The following is an 18,757-nucleotide window of genomic DNA, read 5'->3' as shown; positions in this document are numbered from 1 at the left end:
CAAGAGCATTTACAAACATATAGCAAAAACATCATTGAGATTTAAAATAAGAAATGTTAAAGAGATTAGCTCCTACATCAAACTGAGGTCTCGAACTGCACAGCAGGAAAACACATGACTGAAGTCAAAGTAATCTATTATACACACCTACTAAATGGCATTATGCTCTGGGCAGCGCCACACTAGAAAACCCTAAAGAACACTCTGGAGATAAATGTGGACATCCTCATTCCTCATTCTTCGCTCCTCATCCCTCACTCCTTAATTCTCACCCCTACTTCTTAAACCTTATCCAACATCCATCACTTCTCATCTCTAATTCCTCACTTCTCATCAGTGTGTCTCACACATCATGCTTTCCTTCTCAACCCTCCCTTCTCATCCCTACTTCTCACCCCTCCTCAATCACTCCTTGTCTATCAGTTATCATCTTTCATGACTCAATCCTGATTTCTCATTTCTAGTTCTTCTCATCCCCCATCCATCAACCATCATTCCTTGTCCCTCATTTCTTCCTTCTTATCCTTACTTCTCCTCCCTCATCCATCAATCTTTGTCTCTCATCCCCAACTCCTCATCCCTCTTTCCTTCTTCTCATCTTTAGTTCTGATTCTTCATTCATCATAACTCCTTCATCATCCATCAGTCACCATTCCTTATTCCTCATATTTGATCCCTACTTCTCACCTCTGATCCATCATGCTTCAGCCGTCACGACACCCTTTTTATGACTACATTAAATGCCACAAATATCATCCCATTCCTTATTTCCAAAGCCTCACTTCCCACATCTTATTCCACCTACACCATCACTCATTACTCGTCCTTCATTCCTCATTTCTCATTCCTGCTTCTAATCCCTTATCTATCATAACTCATTCATCATCTGCCATCTCTCACTCCTCACTCCTCATGCCTCAGTTCTCATGTCTCGCTACTCAGCCATCATGCCTCTCTCCCTCGCCCTCATTTCTCACTCCTATATCTCATCCCTCATCTGTCATTCATCTCTCCCAGTCTTGATCCCTTGTTCCACACTTCTCATCCATACATCTAATGCTGCATCACTCAATACTCATCATCCATTCCTCTCTTATACCTGCTTCTCTTCCCTCATCCATCATCTCTCATCATCATCTCTTACTTTTCATCCCTCATCTCTTACTTCTAATCCCTACTTCTCATAAGTGACCTATCATCCATCATTCTCATTCTTTATCCCTCAGTCATCACAGCACACATCCAATTGTCTGAAACACACTTTCACATTGATTGGTTGACAATACCCAATCTATTGGTCTATCCACTGAAAGGCAGCCTTCTCATCTGCATATTCTGGTTGAGGACTAGGGGGAGGAAATTTAATAGTATGTGTGTGAATAGAGCCACATCTTTAAACTATATCTTTTTCTTTAGTTTGATACGTCACAGAGACACTTCAAATGCTGCCATTAGCAACAAAAGCACTGTTTTGCTTTTTTCTCTCAGTTTGCAGATTTCACACCTGGCTTTTTCTGCTCTTAATTACAGCTACCCAAAAGGCTTCACCTGCATTCAAAAACTGGCAAGAGCATGTTAAGACATTAATACATTTCATATTAAATAACAGTGGAACTAATTGTCACGGTTGCACTAACAGGGCAATCCAGAACCAGCTGAAGCAATTCTAATATCACCAACACCAAGCTATGATGTTTCACTTGTAAGTTTGTCCAGGTGGACCAGGACAAGGATAGTGTTCTGGGGTAGTCAACAATTTAGGGGTATTCCTTTTTAGGACACAGATACCCTCATCCATCAACATGACATACTTCATCACTGGGTCCTGCTCCTTGTCTGGGGCAGAGTGCTCATTATGGAGATCTTTCAATCCTTAGTTTGACATAACCCAGCGGTCTGTTGAAGCTTCCCACTGCTAGAGGTTCTGTTCTCCGCATTGGACTGGCTGAAAGAAGATTAGGCCAATGTGACAGGTGAAGTATAATAATTACCTAGGGGAACCCAGAAATAGTAATTTATTTAGATTGGGTTCCATGGCAGGGTTAGATACAGACAGCAAGACTCTCTGGACATAATTATCATTAGAGTCTTGGAGTTGTTGACATGTTTCTTGCCCTCAATGGCCCCATAGGGTCTGTGGAATTCCTTAGGACTGGTGTATATCCCTAATCTATTACTCAGTGGGAAGCACTATAATAGTGGCAAACCAATTACATGCTTCTCTATTTAGTGTAGAGGTGTAATACTGAAAAGTAACTTACATGTAGTATCCGTGGGGCCCTAACAAAATGTTTTCAGTTTCTCTCATTCTATGTGAAGCCATTGACTTTTGGCGGACAAGCTCAGAGCGGGTGAAATTCAAAACTCATGCCCAAAGGATGCCCCTCATTTTAGTTCAGTAAAAGTAGTAATGAAACAATACTATCATTAATGAAATGTCCAGGTCAATGCAGAAGCAAATGCCAGCACTCCAACATCAATCAGTTCTACTGAAAAAATTCAGCTGACACCACAAAGAAGATTTTCCAGAGGTGATCGCAGCATAACTTAGTCTTCAAACTGAGCTAGATGCAAGCAGACAATAACAGCCATTGGAAAGCGAGGTCCTCCAGGGCAGGTGTATGGATGTACTAGTGCTCAAACATGGCAGCCAAATTCTAGATCATGTTTGTTCTCATTTGGAACATGACTCTCACTAAGTAAATGACATCTTGGTTTGGAAGGATGCACCATACACTCCCAAGTTCTGCTTACATTTTACAAATATAGAATGTTACTTAAATCTGCATTCAATATTAAATATGTGAAATCAATATTCAAGATGTATATGTTCTAAATTACTAAATGTCAGGTAACATACATGTATCTAATACCTACTTTCATCTAACTTGATTGCCTAACCACTGATTACTCCTCTCCTATTCTGTCCACTAGTGATGTGTACTGTTTTGATGTTTCTGATATTCAATTTCTTCTTATAGAAATGTTGATTGTGTTATTCCAACTGATTCTTCTTATTTACTCTCGAACAGAGAAAAACAAGGACATCCTAAAGGCTTATGTACAAGAGAATGAACAAAAAAGTATTAATTGTCCCATCTCCATCACCTGCTGGGGCACGTTGTTTTTGTACCTAAAAAAGATTAAGATTTAAAACGTGTATTGATTACAGAAGTTTGAACAAGAGCATAATCAAGAATAGATATTCTTTGCCTCTTATAAAAGATGTTTTGGAATCAATTTATAGAGCATGAGTCTTTACAAAACTAAACATGTTTCAGCCCTTCACAAACTAAATATTACACATTGTTTTAAGTCAGCTTATCTCTTTTACTGGGATGACATTTTATTATATTCAAAGACCCTTGAGAAACATCGAGGACACGTGGTATCTACCAGACTCCAGCAATATAATTTTAATGTAAATCAGAGACATGTGAGTTTAACAGTTGTTGACTATTCTGAATTTAGATGAAATGCCCTTGGCTCTCTATTAACCAGAAAAAAGTACCTGCTATTATGGATTGGGCTCTTATTAGTGTTAGAGAGAATTAAAGGTTCATTCAGTTTACAAATTTAAGTATCATGGCTAAGTAACAATTCACCAAAGATTGCATGTGGATTACTGGCCACAATTTTCACATTGTAAAGAAGGAGAATTTGAAGAAGAAATTTTATCGAAATTATCAGACTTTAAGACCTTTCAATACATCTGTTGAAGCACCAATCCTGCATCATTCAGACACTTCAAAGAACTTTGTTGTGAAGACAACTTAAGACCATGCTGCATTGGGTCTTGCAATCATTTTGGCGGTGAACTGTTGAGACTGACATCCATGCTTCTCCTGTATATGCTCAACATAAATCTGGGCAGTCTTCAGATATTGGCAGGTTTCATTATTAGCTAATGAGCCTTGGAATTAGATGTCTACAAATGCCATAACAGTTCTTCCACCTTCTGAAGGTAACTGAGTGGTAAGGGTGATGGCAGATATTTTCTCAAAGACGTCTCAATCTGTTTTGCAAACAATTGTGACTGCTGAAGAAATGGCCCAATGCTTTTTGGCTGACATTTTTCTTTTAAGGCATTACCACACAATCTCATATCTAACAGCGGCAAGAAATATCTATTGTATTTTTCGAAGGATCTGTGTGAGGGATTGAGAGAAGAAAATACCTTGTTCTCTGGTAATCATCCCCAATTTAATGGACAAACAGAACAAACCAACCTGTGTCTGTAACAAGATCTATGATGTTGCTGTATTGAAGCTAAAGATGACTGGGCTTAACATTTGTCAGTTGTGGCCATGCTATAATAATGAAACTCATAGTGCTAATAAAGCAAACAGGGCCTCTGCCCTACCACCTCAGACACTTGCTGGAGAAGAAACCTGAAACAGAACCTGCATCCTGCCAAGAAGAACTGCCTGGCTGCTGGCTGCCTGGCTGCTCAAAGGACTCACCTGACTGCTTTCTACAAAGGACTGCTGCCTTGCTGTTGGCCTGCTGCCTTGCTGAACTCTTGTCTTGCTGCAGAAGTGCTCTCCAAGGGCCTGGACAACGCCGCCTGACTTCCAGAGAGGAAGTCGACGCAACGCCTGCTGTGAGGGAGAAAATTCCATGCACAGCCCACTGGAACGACGTGCAGCCGGACAACAAGCCCAGGAATCCACGCACAGACCCCGGGACATCTGGGAATCCCGCGACCCACAGAGGAGACCGGTCCGCACGCCGGAAAATGACGCACGTCTTCCCCACGTGAAAAATAATGACACAAGTCCGTGTGTGAAGGGGTGAAACCGACGCACACACCATTTTTCCCGGAAAATAATGCATGTCTTCCCCGCGTGGAAAATAAACAACGCAAGTCCGTGTGTGAAGGGGCGAAACTGACGCACACACCCTTTTTCCACGCATCTCCTCCTCTGCAGCCCTCTGCGGAGATTTTCCACTCCAAACCAGGTACTTTGTGCTTGAAAGAGACTTTGTTTGCTTTTTAAAGACTTAAGACACTTCATATCACTTTTCAGTGACATCTCTACAATTTCGTATTGCATCTTTTATCGTTTTGACCTGCAAATACCCAGATAAATATTATATAATTTTCTAATCACTGTGTGGTGTATTTTTGTGGTGCTATATTGTGTTATTGTATGATTTATTGCACAAATGCTTTACACATTGCCTTCTAAGTTAAGCCTGACTGCTCAGTGCCAAGCTACCAGAGGGTGGGCACAGGATAATTTGGATTGTGTGTGACTTACCCTGACTAGAGTGAGGGTCCTTGCTTGGACAGGGGTAACCTGACCGCCAACCAAAGACCCCATTTCTAACATTGGTGATCAGCGGTGAGGATAGGACTTGTATTTGTGCAGTGACATACAGTAGCTAAGTATTTCACTACCTACCCACAGTTGAAGGTCAACTTGATTTTTTCATCTTTTTGCTTTTGGTTCTCTGATGTCCTCCTGGATATATTGTTGATGTTTTGGACTTTGGTTTCGGGTTTTGCCTGTGATACCTTGCCAGATTAGGAATGGGTACCTGCCTCACAGAAGACTACTATGTGTCAAACATTGTACCTGTTGAATCCTTCACCAAGGCTGAGCTGAGGGGGCTTTGCAGAAAATGGGGACTTCCTATGTCAAGGAGATCCACTAAGATGGAACTGCTAGATATCTATGTATCCTGGGGAGAAGCACAATGAGCAGAGGAACAGGCAGCAAAGAACCAAAAGAGTCATAGCCCTGAGAATGATTATGAGGAGGAGGGCTGCTCAGATGAGGAGGAGGACTGCTCAGATGAGGAGGAGGACTGCTCAGATGAGGAGGAGGACTACTCAGATGAGGAAAGAGAACCAGTGAGATATGAATGGCTCCTAGCTGCAGAGCGGTGGATGGAGGATCTAGATGAGTTTATTGAGAGGGCTGAAGCAGCAAGAGCCTTAGCGCGGGAAAAAGAAAGGATTGCAGCTCAGGAGCTGAGCTGTGAAGAGCTGAAACTGGAAGCCGGAAGGGCTGAGTCCAGTTCAGATGGTGGCAGCAAAAATCTTGCATCTAGTGCTGCTGAAGAAGTGCACAGGCCCAGAGATGTGGTGCCCGACTTGAAGAAGGGAGTTGACACACACCAGGCGGTTCAGGAGTATGAGGTAGTTCCTGTTATGCACAGGGTCCCTGAGGAGGATTGGGGAACTGGCACAGGGAGACATATTCATACTGGGGGGAGGGACTCTTTACTGGCTCTAGAAGAGAGTGACAGGGAAAAGGGTTCCCCCCTGGTGGACGTCCTGGATATAGAGTGTGGAGACATCCCAGAAGAGTATGGGTTGAGTGTCAGGGACAGTCAGATACTGTCTCACCAGCCTCAGGAGGGTGATGTAGAGTGCTTTTTCAAGGCTGAGTCACTGGATGGTTGGGTGAAGGGTACTTTGGTTAATACATATGAGGGGCAGAGTGATGTAATTGCTGGAGAGCATATGTCTGGTCCTTATTTTCCAGAGCTGCGCCAACACCAGGTGGAGTGTGAGTTCTCTGACCCCAGGGAGCTTACAATGGAGGCAGACTTTTGGGTGAGTACCAGAGAGTCTGAAGAGGCATTTGGGTGTGCTCCTGAAGGGAGTGGTCTAGGTGTTTCCCAACCAAGTGAGGTGCGAGAGGATTGTAGTGTCCCAGGTAGGTCCCAAGTCCTAGAGGGTTCCATGAGGGAACGCCAGGAGGGAAGCCTAGCCTGTACCATCGGGCCACCTGTTGAGGGAGACCCCGCAGTGTCAGAAGAACTTGGGGGGTGACTGTAGCCAGCATCCCACCAGTTCTGGTGTCTGGCAGTACCACTCCTAGTGAGGGGGTGCAAAAGTCCAGACAGAGGGTTGAGAGGGGGCTGCAGACCCCAGTGGAGGTCCTGGAGAGTCAGGGGTCAGCTCTAAGAGCAGAGCCCCCCCAGGAATGACCCATGTGAAACCGTTTCTGGTTTGGGGGAGATCCAGACTCTGCCATATGGGCAGAGGTCAGGAGACCTGCGCCAGCCAGACTCTTGTGTGGCCCTTGGGGACAGTGTGTCCCTTGTGGGGGGTGAGCGTGCCCCCCAGGAAGTCCTGGCGTGCCAGGCAATTGTTCAACCTCAGGGTGGTGACTCTGGGTTGGATGACCAGGTTCAGGGGTTAAACTCTGGCTTGGTGGCGGGTCAGTGTGCCCCCCAAGAAGTCCAGGTGTGCCAGGCAATTGTTCAACCTCAGGGTGGTGACTCTGGGTTGGATGACCAGGTTCAGGGGTTCAACTCTGACCTGGTGGGGGGTAGGTGTGCCCCCCAGAAAGTCCTGGTTTGCCAGGCAGTGATCCAGTCTAGGGTACAGACCCTGGGCTGGAAGACCAGGTTCAGGGTGTCCCCCCTGACCTGGAGGAAGGGGCTACTGATAACAGTGCCCCTACCATGTTGTCTTCTGAGGAGGCCACTCCTAGTTGGAGGGTGCTGGACCCCAGAAGGGAGGGCAGGGGATGGAAACCTCACCCCGGGACCTACTCCAACCTGAAGGTACAGACCCCAGGTTGGAGGACCAGTTGCAGGTTAACAGCCCTGCACTGGTGAAAGAATGATGCAGGGCTGCTTCTATAAGCACCCTGACCATGTTGGACTCTGGGGGTGCCGCTCCAGGAGGGAGGGTACAGAGCCCCAGAGGGGAGGACCAGGTTCAGGCTGTCATCCCTGACCTGTTGGAAGGGAGAGTGGTCAAAGGGTGCCCAGCACCTGGGGCTACCGCCCCCCACTCTCCACAGTCACAGTGGTTAGGGAGCTTTGAGAGGCCTGGGGCCTGGCTCTCATCCCTGACAGCTGTCAGTGACCACTGTGGCTTGCTGTCCAGGTGGTCAGAGTTACCCCTGGGGAGGGGACAAGAGTCACACCCCGGGAGTAGAGTGGGCAACAACACTGTGTTGGTCCTGGTGGTACTATCCGGCCCCTGGGATACATCTGTGAGCAAAGTAAGGTTAGGTGCTGCACAGATGGTATCCGCAGGTAAGGAGAAAAGTTCCCCATGGGTTGGCTTAGTGGACCCTGAGAGTATGGACAGAGGGATCCAATTGGAGTCAGGAAGGCGAAGAACTGGAACATGCCCTTGTGTTGTGGGCCTGGATCCTTGTTCTATCGCCTCAAACAGGGAAGTACATCAGGATAGTGATTGTTCTCCCCTGGCTTTAGGCTGGTGGGGTGTCATGTTGGACCTGGCGTTTTTACAGGGTCATCCCCAAACTTTTCGCCTCCTTCCTCCTATTTTTTCTGACCTGTTGTTGTTGGCTTTTGAACTCTGGGCACTTTACCACTGCTAACCAGTGCTAAAGTGTATATGCTCTCTGTGTAAATTGTACTGTTGATTGGTTTATCCATGATTGGCTATTTGATTTCCTTGCAAGACCCCAGTAGAGTGCACTATACGTGCCTAGGGCCTGTAGATTAAATGCTACTAGTGGGCCTGCAGCACTGGTTGTGCCACCCACTTAAGTAGCCCCTTTACCTTGTCTCAGGCCTGCCATTGCACAGCCTGTGTGTGCAGTTTCACTGCCACTTCGACTTGGTATTTAAAAGTACTTGCCAAGCCTAAAACTCCCCTTTTTCTACATATAAGTCACCCCTAATGTGTGCCCTAGGTAACCCCTAGAGCAGGGTGCTGTGTGGGTAAAAGGCAGGACATGTACCTGTATAGTTTATTTGTCCTAGTAGTGTAAAACTCCTAAATTCGTTTTTACACTACTGTGAGGCCTGCTCCCTTCATAGGCTAACATTGGGGCTGCCCTCATACATTGGTGAAATGGTAGCTGCTGATCTGAAAGGAGTAGGAAGGTCATATTTAGTATGGCCAGAATAGTAATACAAAATCCTTCTGACTGGTGAAGTTGGATTTAATATTACTATTTTAGAAATGCCATTTTTTGAAAGTGAGCATTTCTCTGCACTTAAATCTTTCTGTGCCTTACAATCCACATCTGGCTAGGTTTAGTTGACAGCTCCTTGTGCATTCACTCAGACACACCCCAAACACAGGATACTCAGCCTCACTTGCACACATCTGCATTTTGAATGGGTCTTCCTGGGCTGGGAGGGTGGAGGGCCTGCCCTCACACAAAGGACTGCGACACCCCCTACTTGGACCCTGGCAGACATGATTGAACTGAAAGGGGACCTGGTGCACTTCTAGGCCCCTCTTTGAAGTCTCCCCCACTTCAAAGGCACATTTTAGTATAAAACAGGGCCTCTGCCCTACCACCTCAGACACTTGCTGGAGAAGAAACCTGAACCAGAACCTGCATCCTGCCAAGAAGAACTGCCTGGCTGCTCAAAGGACTCACCTGACTGCTTTCTACAAAGGACTGCTGCCTTGCTGTTGGCCTGCTGCCTTGCTGAACTCTTGTCTTGCTGCAGAAGGGCTCTCCAAGGGCTTGGATAGAGCTTGCCTCCTGTTCCCTGAAGTCTCAGGACCAAAAAGACTTCTTTCTTTCAACTGGACTGCTTGTGCACTGCAAAATTCGACTCACAGCTTGCTCCGCGGTGAAAAATTCACTGCACGCCGATCCGGAAAGACGCCGCTCGACCCCACAAGGAAAAGATCGATGCGATGCCTGCGGTGCGACCGGAACTTCGACGCACGGCCCGCCTGGACAATGCCGCCACACTTCCAGAGAGGAAATCCATGCGACGCCTGCCGCGAGGGAGAAAATTCCACGCAGAGCCCACCGGAACGACGCGCAGCCGGACAACAAGCCCAGGAATCCACGCACAGACCCCGGGACATCTGAGAATCCCGAGACGCACAGAGGAGACCGGTCTGCACGCCGGAAAACGACGCACATCTTTCCCGCGTGAAAAATAATGACGCAAGTCCGTGTGTGAAGGGGCGAAACCGACACTCACACCATTTTCCCCGGAAAACGACGCATGACTTCCCTGCGTGGAAAATAAACGACGCAAGTCCGTGTGTGAAGGGGCGAAACCGACGCACACATCATTTTTCTACACATCTCCTCCTCTGCGGCCCTCCACGGATATTTTCCACTCCAAACCAGGTACTTTGCGCTTGAAGGAGACCTTGTTTGCTTTTTAAAGACTTAAGACACTTCATATCACTTTTCAGTGATATCTCTACAATTTCGTATTGCATCTTTTATCATTTTGACCTGGAAATACCCAGATAAATATTATATATTTTTCTAAACACTGAGTGGTGTATGTTTGTGGTGCTATATTGTGTTATTGTATGATTTATTGCACAAATGCTTTACACATTGCCTTCTAAGTTAAGCCTGACTGCTTAGTGTCAAGCTACCAGAGGGTGCGCACAGGATAATTTGGATTGTGTGTGACTTACCCTGACTAGAGTGAGGGTCCTTGCTTGGACAGGGGGTAACCTGACTGCCAACCAAAGACCCCATTTCTAACAGTATTGACTAGATTATTATGGCACACCACCTTTGACTATTTCAAGAGGTTCCGGGCAATTCTCCACCTTGAGAGAAGATGCACAATCAGTGGAGGTAAATACAGAAAACATAGACAAGTATATGTATCACAAGAGCAAGATATTGACATACCTATACAGAGTGAAGCCAGACTGTAACTAGTCCTCTAGCGTACATGGAGCCACGATCTAGAGGTAAAGTACAAGGGAATAGTACTTCAACACCAACAAGGAGGACATTTTTGGGACAGAGACAAAAACACAGGATACCAGCAATTCATTGAAATAATAAGGGCTGGGGAACTGAGGAAACCAAGAAGATGAAACGTAACAAAGGTGAGGGGAAGAGTAGGGTAGGTCTGAACTGAAGAAAAAGCATATTATAGTGTTAGGCAGCAATCGTCTAACCAGGGTAGGTCTTTATACTATTTCTGCCTCTACCGACCCAGAAGTGATAGTGCTAGAGATGGTTTTAGTGTGGTTGGTGTATAACAACTGTTCTGTTCAACTCTGGAAGTATTGTTCTTTTATGTTTCCCAAGGCTTATAGGGAAATTACCTGCACTCTCAAAGTAGCTTTGTTTGCTTCACACACAAATTATACAGGTGCATAGACGATGTTAATCTAACAAAAAGCTACAGCCTTATCCTTAATGTTTTCACAAAATTATTCACTGTACAGAAGTTGGTCTTGCTTCCATCTAGGAATTTCTTCCTTATCAGAATGCAAATTAGCATCCAAAATAAGTGCTTTGTGGCACAAAAAGTCATTAGACAAAAAGATACAGAGACCATTAAACCTATATTTGGACATTAGAAGAAAGTCAGTTCTGTGAGTTTGACTGAAATCTTTTAGGGGAAAAAACAGATTGCTGTACTGATGGGTTTGCTGATCTCCAAAGATCAACTAAGCCTAGTTCATACTTTGAAATCTGGAGACCTTGAGTGACTTTTTATTTTTTTGCCCCCCCTCCCTATCTTGGATGCATCCATTGAGACTGACTTCATTGAAATCTCCACTGATAATAATAGGACTATGAAAGTCAAATAAAATCACCCAGAAATGGTGGAGGGAGTCTGGATAGTCTTCCTTTGGGCCTTAAAGATGCATATAATGAGGCAATTGTCAACTCTTGCTATTTCAGTTTCATTGCAGCTGCTACCCATCTACCTGCTTTGTCCTGCAGAACTTTATTAATGGGGCCTAAAAATTGGTTTGAGGCTTATATTGCGACCTGCCAATGAGTGGATGAAGCGGATGATAGAGCCATCTTATTAAAAGGGGTCAGAAACTGCCTATTTACATTATTTGAACTTTTTTAATGAGTTTCCTGCAATAGGAGAAGTGATATATTCTGGTTGTCTAGGTCAATATTGCCCTTTTCTTCTGCACATTCTTCATCCCATTGGCATATCTTAACTTGGTGCATCTAATAAACTGTTGATTTAATTTATGGGTTGTTCCTAGATCCCGCTTATTCTTCTCTTTCTGAACGTCTTTTTGCTGTTTCTCCACCCCAGCCCTGCACCCAAATCCTTGCTCTCCAAGCTCTCCCAATATCCCTGTGTCACTGTCACTTCTCCATTACCCGTTCACACTTAGTGAGACCCCACCCTATCCTCACCATGGTCCCCTCCCATCCTATGTCCGGTGTGTTGATATGCACCCCCTGGTTAGCTGTCGAATGCTACATCCCTTATCCTTTGTCTTGAGCAAGATCAAGTTTTATTAATATATTAGTGGCATAGAAGTTAGCATATGGTGATTAATTATCCTATACATAAAGGATCTATCAGAGAAAATAACATGAGCTGTAAATTGGGCACGTTTGAATTATGGTGAACCATATGGCCACCATTTGTATTAAACACTATGGGCCCCATTATGTGTTTGGCGGAAGGAAAACTCCATCCACCACACTTCCAACAGGGTGGTCGCTGCCTACACGGCGACCTCCCCGCTGAAGCTATTATGGGTTTCGTTTCCAGCTACGTTGGCAGGAAACAGGCTACAGCATTGTTTCCGGCTCGTAATAGAACAATGACAATGCTGTAGCCTGCAGGGTGCACCAACACCGTCGCAATGTTCACTATCTGCAGACAGTGAACATTGCCAGGGTGCTGGCCAAGGAGGCCCCTGCACTGCCCATGCCAAGCGCATGGGCAGTGCAGGGGCCCCCATGTGGGCCCCTGCTCTCCGCCAGCCTTTTCATGGCGGTGCTACAGCCATGAAACCGCTGGTGGAGAACAAGGTCATAATCCCCAGGGCAGTGCTGTTTGCAGCACTGTCCTGGCGGATTAGGACCGCTTCATATGCCAGACCACCAGGAACCAAGATCCTGGTGGAGCTGGCGGTCCAATCGCCAGGGTTGTAATGTGGCGGTTGGACCACTGCATTGGTGGCGGTCCGGACCGCCACCACAAGTGTGGCAGTCTATAGGCCGCCACAGTTGTAGTAAGGCCCTCTGTTTTAACATGAGAGTTTGTGCCTTTTATGAAATGAAAGTATTAAAGTGAGCTAACGCTTAGAATGTTTTACTAATATTAAAATTAATAATTGAAGTGTTAAAGTGAATGAATCACACTTATATTTGAATACATTAATTGTAGTAATGCAAATTATGTGTGCAGAAAAAGAAATGCATGTTTCAATTAGCTTTAACATGTTTTGAATAATGTTTGCATTTAAGTAATTTGCTTTGCATATATGAATTGTAAGGTGCACAAAAGGTTTATTCTTTGTATTAAATGTATTAATATTTTAAGGCTTCTTAGCTTAACTAGGCCTGAGTTTATTTATTGTGCAATAGTAATGGAAAATCACTTGTTTATTTTGTCCCCTCTGACCAAAACTATTTCCTAGGTTGTTAATTTGAATGTTGAATGTCCTATTGTATTGTAGGTAAGAGACATGTCTTAGAAGTAACGTTACACTATTTGTTGAAGCTGTCCAACAGAACAGGAAACTTTTCTCATGTGAAAAGTATTAGTTTAGTTTATTGTATGCCATGAGAAAGGATCTTAAGTAACAAATAATTGGAGAATGTATTATTTTTTTAGTAACAAGCAAACCATCCAATGACAATACATTTTTGCTGAGAAGTTTTGGTATGGTTGCAAATTTGATGGTGCCATCTGCAGTGATTGGATGCTGAAACTGATGTCTGAAATCCGCCCACCTGATGGATCAATGAATTAATTGTGCATGCTTCCAATTAGTGAGGAACTTTGGAATTGAAGTCAGTATTCTTCAGTCAGTCTTGTCCTCAACTTCGATGCTGTTTAGAACTCTGTCAGAGTCTGTTTAAGTCTGATGTCACACCCCTTTTCTCTAAATCCCCTGATGAGTTTCCTCATCATAGCTGTAATTGCCCTATCTGTTAAGTAGTTCAGTACTAATAAGGCCAACTAACCCTGAACTGCTGATCTGTCCTATGTGCAACCCGTGTTCTGCACCTGATGCTGCTGTCAGCTGACACCGGAAGAAGGTAACTGTCCTATCTTGATGAACTACTACTGTTTTCTGTCCCATGAGGAGAGGTATAACTAAATGTGGTTTCTTGTTTCCTTTTCAGTTAGTTACTAACACCACCATATTTTTATAGTAAGCTGTCTTTTTTAGATGTTTTTCTAAGTTAATTTTGCCTTTCTTTTTATATTTTTGCTGTTGCCGGCATGTGTTTGTCTGTTCCTACACATGCAAGTCCAAATTTATTTTAATGTTATGAATGGCCCAGCTCTGAAACCGAAATCTGAAATTTAATGTTGAACTGTATTTTGATGATTTACTGATGCCATCTGTTTGAATTTTAACAATAATATTCACATTCTGTTGTTACTAATCGACATTATCCTTTTGGAGTGTCTAACAGTATTGATATTTAGTAGGCTACATCTTTTCAGATGTTTTGGTCAGCCTGTGGTTTTCATGTATGTTTATAATTTAGTCTTGCATACCTATATTTGACATTGATTTTGAGATTGTAATAAAGTCTTGAATCTTCATTCGGTTTGGAGTTTGATTTAGTGTTTAAATTGTTGATGATGTTTAGTATTGTTTATGATATAATGTCATTGATTTGTGATTGAATGATTTTGACTAATACACACTTCGCCAAATCCAAAGATTCAGTCAACCTCCATAGGTGAGAGTAACGCTGGTGTGTCACCTGCGCGCTGGTAGTTATTGAGCCCGGAACCGGGGAGAAGGAAATTCTTTTCCGGGGCCACAATAGCTCTTCAGCCGCCTTGTGCAAATTCCAACCAGTCTTAAACCTGTGTGCCACAATTGAGCATATAACCTCTGTTCCACGCCTATTTCATTCAATTCATTCAAGTAAATATTGTTTCCATACTCTTAAAAATTAATATAAATCATTCAATTCATTTACGCAGCTACATACTACAAAATTGTTAAAAAAACAAATGGGTTAGTTGTATATTTGGTATGCGCTTGACCCCAACTTTCCACATTGTTTGTTTACCACTCTTTTGCAATTTATTAGGGAAGAGTTGTTCTGTATCGATACCTGTAAAAATGTTAATTGTCGTCTTACCAGCACTTTTAGTTTGACGGACTGAAGAAATATCACCTGAGTTCCTAACAGACTGAAAGGAGAGGGTAATCTGTTTGAACGTTCTCCTTTTTCTGTTTGACTCGTGCGACATGCCTGAACAAAATTTGAAAGCTAAACCCATTAGGAACCTTATATTCCTTGTTTTATTGTTGTTAGGATTCTGTCCTTTTCAAAGGATTACATGGAAGTTTGAGGTGGTTCTGCTAGCAAATTCCTGAGATACAAAATATAATGTCTCCTCCTGGCTTTGGGCACTCCCTTGATTATCTCTCTGATCAGTTATGGTGCTAGGTGATAGCAGATGTAAACAGAGTTTAACTGCACTGATCGGCTCTGTTTAGAACTTCATAGAGCAGATACCCATATTATGCTATATTGGACTCATCTGAACTCATATTGAAATTGTTATTCTCCTCATCTCTTTGTTTCAACCTCTAACCTAAAGAAAGATGTTTACTCCGAGACATACGATAGCTCTTGGTTGGCAATTGGACTTAAACACTCCAGATTATCATCTGTGCTTCTCTGTGCTCTTTCTCTGGGCTCACCATGAGCTCTTTGCTTACTTTCTACTGTTTTTGCCGTCCATGCATTCAGGCTCTGCTTCCTGCTCAGCTGCTTGACTTACTTGTCAAAGAGTTTGTCACTGGTCCTATTTGTCATAATCAACCAGCTCATCACTGATATGCCTGGGTCCCCCTGAGATACAAGAACTAACCTGCCCCTTGGATCCAGATCTTCTCATCAAGCATTGCTCATGGGTCTGGGATTTGATACTGTACCCTGCTCCCTGGATTTGAACCTGCCTGTTATATTGGGAACCTATGGCCTTCCCGTCTTTCTTGTCAACTTTCATCGCGGAGTCAAGATGGATCTCAAAGAGCGCTACCTTCTTAAGGGCCATTATACAATTTGTCATAGGATAGCCAGACCCTTTCATGGCTAAATTTGGGGTAGTTTTAACTTTCGGCATCAGTTAGAATCAATTAAGGTCAAGGATGGATGCCAATGAGTTATTATCGCAGCTCAGGAATAGCATGTAGACTCTGTGCTATTTGGCCAGTCCTTTCTTCTGTTTCTTAATGTTTAATATTCAACTCTGTGGCTGCTTTTGAGGCCTCAGCACTTTAGCACGATGTGGCACAGTTCTATTGCATGTTCCCTCCACCTTATCCTACCTGGGGTCTTCCAGTTTGGAGTCCCATTCCAGCCCTCCCGTGTTGAGAGGTAAAGTGTCACAGCACCCCCCCACCCCCCACCAGATTCCTGCTCCTGCTGTTGGCTGCCTGCTGTCCTCTCTCAGCTGTAAACATGTCGAACTGCTGATATCCCCGGTTTGCTGCATGCTATCAATGGAATTGTATATTTTTTTTCCACCTGCACAATGGAAGCTGACCAAAATGTCCAAATCCTCTTCCCCTAGCTGCAGCCACTAAAGTTACCAAGGTGAAATCTACCAGGTGGCCTCCTTCACAGCTGCCGCTGACCCTCTCTGCTCCGTGCTCCCAATTTAGGTTGTTGTCCCCAGTGATTCTTGCTGTAGCAGAACCTCCTTCTGAATCACGCCGCCGCATGTCTTCCTGGATAATCTCGGGTGGCAAATGCTTCACGGAACTTTATTGAAAGCATGTATCGCTGGGGTATGTTCCCTCGCATAAACAGCGGTGCCCATTTTGATCTCTGTTTCATCCTGCCCCCGGCGTAAGGGCCAGTCTGTGAATGGTGTGTCTTCAGAGTCTTTTTTGATCTACAGTGTCGAATGACCTGACAGAAGTCTAGTGTGTCTTGGGTTTAGGTGGTTTGGGCATGATGTTTCCTTTTCTCTAAATCAGGTCTGCATTTATTAATGTCTTATGTTAGGAACACCTCCAGAATTGTGAGTAGTCAATGCCACAGAAGGGAAGATAGTGTTTACTACCATCGTTATGCTGTTTCTAAGTGATTTATAATTCAGCAAAAAGGAAACGTACAGAACTCCAGACCCATGACTAGATTAGTAGCAGGTGATGAAAATCAAATGTAGGGTACATTGGCAAGGTTTTGTGTGAGTTACAGTACTGTAGGGAAGATAAGGCCTAGTTGGAACCGAGATAGCCCTACTCTACTTAATGCATTTGGGGGCTGATGAGTTATTGATTAAGGACAGCTCCATGGCTCTCACGTTGGCATCAAGCAATGCCTTTGTCATAGGCAGAGGAAATTATTATTTCTTTGTATACACAAAATACAGGATGAATGACCAGAATGGCAGAGATCTATACTATGGCACCAGGGAAAACTGGTAGGCCCCAATAGGCAGGGTGGGTGTGTGACCTGAGCAGCATTTTAACATGTGGTTCCACTCCCATTGGGTATGGAGTACAGGTTTCCACATCAGGCCATTGGGGGACCTGGATAACACAATTTAGGTTAAGAAACAGTGGAAAATGGTGGCTTGTGCCCAAAGGGCATAAGCCATGTACGAGGAGTAGGATGAGGACAGAAAACGCAGAGTGGGCCTCAATCGCGGACCTGCACCACAATGAGAAGGGAGTGGTAGGAACAGAACAGGGACAAAAACAGGCTGCCAAATAGGACTAACAAAGAAAACTACCCTCCCTTATGGAATCAAGTAAAGGCCAAGGGCCAAGCCCATTGCAAAGACTCTGTTCTGGTAAGGGAGGGGGAGCAGGCAGGTTGCCCCTGAGAAGAAAGTGATGAGGTAGGCACCACTGATCACTGGGTCACCCAGGAGCAAAGTGACAGGCAGCAGGTTTTGTTAGGAAAAGCTAATGTACCAGTTAGGTTATGAAAGTTGTAAATGTGATTTCAGTACTGCCAAACACTCATCCTACCTGGTGACAGTGCGCTCTACAAATCTGCATACCATAACATAAAAATGTGGAATCAGTATAGATGGCTTGAGATAACTTCTGGGATGGTGCAAGAAAACAGTACAGGGATGTGCAGGAAGAGAGGATGGCACTATGAGTATCCACCAATGTTGAGTCTAATTATTTCATTACTGGGAATTGTCCCCAAGAAGACGCCTTGGGAATTCTGACTCAGAGCTCATTTGTCCTGGCCAGAAGATGGATCAGTAAATTACTACATTGATCAGAAATTACACTCAGTATTATTCTTCAGTCTGGAACTAGTAATAGAGATTGTCAGACAATGTGGGTAGAGGGCAGAGGCTGGGAAGTGTGCCATGAGTTATGTCTTTAGCCATATATCCCTGCAGCTAGGCACTTTATTTTTACTAGCTACAGTGTTTGAGGAAAACTTTAATGTCATACCTTCAAGGATTTTGCAGCCTTGGGTGGCAAATGTTGTGGCCAAAAAAACCTACCTTTGCAGCCCAAAACCTCAAAATGTGTGGTATTTATGTGGTGGGCAAAAATGTACCTTCCACAAACATACTGCAAGGGGTGTTCTCTGCCACTGCTGGAGACTGTTTTGTCACAATCTGTAACCTCGCAGAGTCTCCAAAAGCACAGAGCCTCAAATTGGAAGATGGCCAATGCCAAACATAGCAGGTTACAATATGAAGCAACACAAAAGGATGATGGACGGAGCGCTGAAACTTTTCAAACACTCAACCCAGTCACAGATCTGGGTTTAATCCATCGATCTTTTGCTCACCATGCCACCCTGTTTGGACCAAGCCATATGCAAATAAGTTTTCACCCTGTTCCCTATGGGCACAGTCCAGCCCACACTGCCAGGCCAGGTCCTCCTTGGACCAGAAACAAGCATCC

The sequence above is a fragment of the Pleurodeles waltl genome, chromosome 5 (genome assembly GCF_031143425.1).
Source record: "Pleurodeles waltl isolate 20211129_DDA chromosome 5, aPleWal1.hap1.20221129, whole genome shotgun sequence".
NCBI classification, from domain to species: domain Eukaryota; kingdom Metazoa; phylum Chordata; class Amphibia; order Caudata; family Salamandridae; genus Pleurodeles; species Pleurodeles waltl.
This window is presented reverse-complemented; position numbering follows the sequence as displayed.